This window comes from Triticum urartu, chromosome 2A (genome assembly GCF_056163025.1).
Source record: "Triticum urartu cultivar PI428250 chromosome 2A, HENAU_Tu73, whole genome shotgun sequence".
Taxonomy (NCBI): domain Eukaryota; kingdom Viridiplantae; phylum Streptophyta; class Magnoliopsida; order Poales; family Poaceae; genus Triticum; species Triticum urartu.
The window spans coordinates 708,352,287-708,356,130 of record NC_141874.1 but is presented as its reverse complement, the minus strand read 5'-3'; the positions used below and the strand labels follow the sequence as shown (position 1 = coordinate 708,356,130).

Sequence of the window (3,844 nt, the reverse complement as noted above, 5' to 3'; positions counted from 1 at the left end):
TCCTTCTCGCGGAAGTATCGGTCGAAGGTGCCGTAGGGATCGAGTCAGATTTCCTCGTTGCCGGAGTTGTCCTCGCCGTCGCTGTCCTCTTTTGGTGGTAGTCTAGCCATAGCATGGACTGCCCGATTCTGCTCTTGGGCGAGGACACACGTGTTTCTCCGCTGACGTTTATTCACAATGCGGGCGCAGATGACTTCCTCCTCTGCGGATGCCCGTGCCGCCGCATCGACTGTCTCTGCGGCCGCCATTCCCACCGCGATATGGGCCTCGACGGCGCTTGTCCTGTCCTTCCCACGATGGGCACATCGGTCCTGATGGGACTCATAGTTCGCCCGATCAATGACGAGGAAGGAGAAACTTTCCAGCTACCGCGACCATGAGGATCCAGCCCCAGAGGACCCAAGCGTTCGTTGTGCCGATGCCATGGAGTCGCGCCGGACAGATCCTGTCGTCGGTCGGGCGATGTCCTCTCTGGAGCGGTGGAGTGCAATGCGGACCGCTATTGCCTCCTACAACCCGCACGGGATGACACCCCAACCGACGGATCCAGACTGGTCGGAGTCAGATCAGTTGCCCGCCATGGCGGAGACGGCTGAAAATCGCTGGAGGTGAGCTTGGCTGGCGGAGAAAGTGGATGGGAGTGAAGCATGAAGTGGTTAGGGTTTGGTCCGACGAACGGATGGGAAAGGAATATATGTGAGGTAGGGTGGACCAGCGTGGGCCGAATCCGATGTGGTGGACGCGCGAGTGCCCCATATCCGCTTTATATTTTAGGCTGGATATTAGGATGCCAATCAGCCCGGTATTTTATGACCAAACGTATCAAGGTATGTTTGAGACGTCCGGTGATAGATGCTCGTGGTGCATGTGACCCGGCGCTGTATGCAGCAGGGCGGGGCGGGCAGTGGTCTATCCGGCTTACATGTGCCCGGAGTTTGGCCTCGTCTGATACGAATACGATCCCTCGTCTGATCCTCCGCACTGTTTGCGCTGCGCGATAGATACGTGCGTACGTATATCCTTGATGGAGTTGTAGCTTTCCGTCATTATCCAGGCCACGTACGTACGCGTCCACTGATGCTAAACACGCAGTGGCATTTTGTACCGCTAGCGTTGATCGACTCCACTGGCATTCCCCACCCTAGTCCGGCCATGCTATCTGTTAACTGTCCATGAAACGCAAGAGCGACGTATATGATGGCCGGACCGCCAGTGGCTGCCAGGCCAAACGTGCCGGCGGTAGCAGATGGAGACGCTCTCGCCTCGTCGCGCCGTAGCCGGTGAAGCGCTCGCCGGCGCCCGCACCGACCGACCGCACACTGCGCGACCCGCGAGACACCAAAAGATTCAATAATAATATGGCGCCGCGGAACACCCCGGCACATTGTCGACGAATCGAGCAAGCGTGCGTGGTTGAGCCGTCGCCGTCGCCGTTGCGGGATGCCGCCGTCGTGCCCCAGCCCCACCCATGTGCCGGGCGGGGCTGGATGTGCCGCCGCTAGCGGTGGTGGGCTGGGGCCATGACGCGAAGCGTCTCAGGCGGCGGAGGGCGATGCGGCAGATCCCTCCGCCCACGGGCTTTGGTCGTGTCAGGGTCAGACCTGTCCTAGGCAGCATGATTAGAGATGCAATTTGTGCGTGTCAAGTGACATGATTAGCGAAGAAAACGATCGGCGGGGCAAGCCAACGGTCGCTTTCGCACCGTGCACCGGATCGTACCCACCTCCATGTCACCGATACTGCGTACCACCACAACAGAGGAAAAGTTCACTTGCATCACTGAACCCGCAGCCACTGTATTTGGTACCGTATGCGAATAGCGGCAAGAGATCATCGATTCAACAGCTTGGTGAGTGCGTGGACGCGTCGATCGGGACAACATCTCAAGTTCCCGGCCACGGACGTACGTACGTGCGTTTGAACTTCGAGATGTGCCTCGCGGAGTGACTTGAGTACAGCAGTGGTACTACGATACGAGAGGCACTCCGTACCACATTCCATTCTTGCTCGGGCCCGGGACGATCATTTCCACCGGTTGGTTGGTGCGCCGATAAACAATGTTTGGATCGAGCCAAAAGAAGAAGAAGAAGACTTCCCTTGATTTCGGTGCAGCTGGACGCACACCGATCGGAAGAAAGCGACTGACCAGCTCAACCCAGCCCAGCCCACGGTTCAGGAGCCCCTCCAGATCTTTTCCGGTCGCCCCTGCCCGGAGTTCCCGCGGGCTAGCCACATGCGTGTGCATGCGGCCATGCATGCGGCGGCGAAACGCACGGCCGTCAAAGCTGGAACGTGCGATCATAATTCCAGGAGGACTACTGCTCTGCGTATGCATGTGCCGAGCCATGACACTGTCTGCACCAGTTTCGTCAGTTTTTCCGTTTCTTCTTTCGACTTTCGACGTGCTTGCTGTAAACGTATGGGTACGCCTCCTTGTTTTGTTCTACAGATATACTAGATAGATGGTGCTCAAGTCGTCAACTACTACACGGCGTACGAACCTAAAAAATTGCACGTAGATTTTCCTTTTCAGGCTTAATTTCTATCTAGTTTATGTCTGCAAGGTGATTGCAAGGGGCTGACTGAAGCAAACTGGACGAGTGAATATTTCCTTCTTCTTTTTTCTAGTTTTCCTCGTTTAGCAATCCCATGATAGGCTGCTGCTGTGCCTGCACGGTTGTTAAGGCCCGGAGTGATGATCAGTTGATCACATGATGGCTCTGTTTCTTTTGCACTTCCTAACTAACTGCCTAGCGTCCTTATAAACATTACTTAGTCCCTTTATTCATTTTTATAAGACGTTGAAGACATTTCAGATAACATGCAAGGCAGCCCATTTTCAGTTGTATGAAACGACTGATAAAAGTGAACGGAGTGAGTAACTTTCTTCTCTGAGCATAGTACGGTCGAAGTCGCTCACATTTTTTTAAGGAGGCCCCGGTCTTTGCATCTGGACAATGCATGGAGCCATTTTATTAATTATTCACAAAGACTACAGAAAGTAATACATCAGTAAGCCTAAAGCCACTATCTTGGCAACACACCTGTCTCTACTCCTATCCCCTTAATGAAGGGGTGTACAATGTCCGAGCCGAATACCAAATAGACGCCTTGTAGTCGACGGAAATGACTCCTCGCACAATATTGTCAACCATGTGATCACGATGAGTGGTGCACAGCCAGCGAACAAAGGACCACAACGTGTAATGGAGAGGAACATATTACTACAGAGCAGTGAGAAGAGAACAACCTCTGACTACTAAAGTAGGTGTGTATTTTCACTACCTTGACTTTCCAATATTGATAGGTCGGAAAGGGTTTTGACTTTTGACCAGCTAGTTAGATTGCCCCATTACATGTGTGTTACGCTAGAAAGTTCTTTAATCATGTGTCTGTTCCCGAGCGATGCTCGTGCAAGCTTTTCCAGTGAATGCCACAAACAAAGGACCAATAATACCTAGCAATATGAATCAGTTACTTACTCGAAACTCTAGATAGGCTGGTGTTGTTTGGGGGCATGTAGTCATGTTTCAGATGATCAAATCCTTTTGTTCTGTATTAGGAGTACAAACTTGATGATATCCGTGGATTTATCTCCGATTTTTATCAATGCGAGTGTGTTCAGAATGCTCGCTCTTGTGTGATTTACATGGTTGGTAGGAGTTCGGACGCTTTCTTAAAATGATTTTCACTCGTAAATTTCCTTCTTCTTTTCCCTGGTGGCATAGAAAAGCACCCCTGTATACTTGTGAAAGCCCAGTGCTACAAAATGGTGGCTGTAGTTTAGTGGTGAGAATTCCACGTTGTGGCCGTGGAGACCTGGGCTCGAATCCCAGCAGCCACA

At 52.4% G+C, this 3,844-nt stretch overlaps 1 non-coding gene across 1 annotated transcript; it reads left to right on the top strand.

Annotated features, from left to right (window-relative positions):
• The first annotated feature begins 3,772 nt into the window (after window positions 1-3,772).
• TRNAH-GUG (transfer RNA histidin (anticodon GUG)) lies at window positions 3,773-3,844 on the top strand. The gene has a single exon. It is a non-coding gene; the product is annotated as a tRNA-His (tRNA).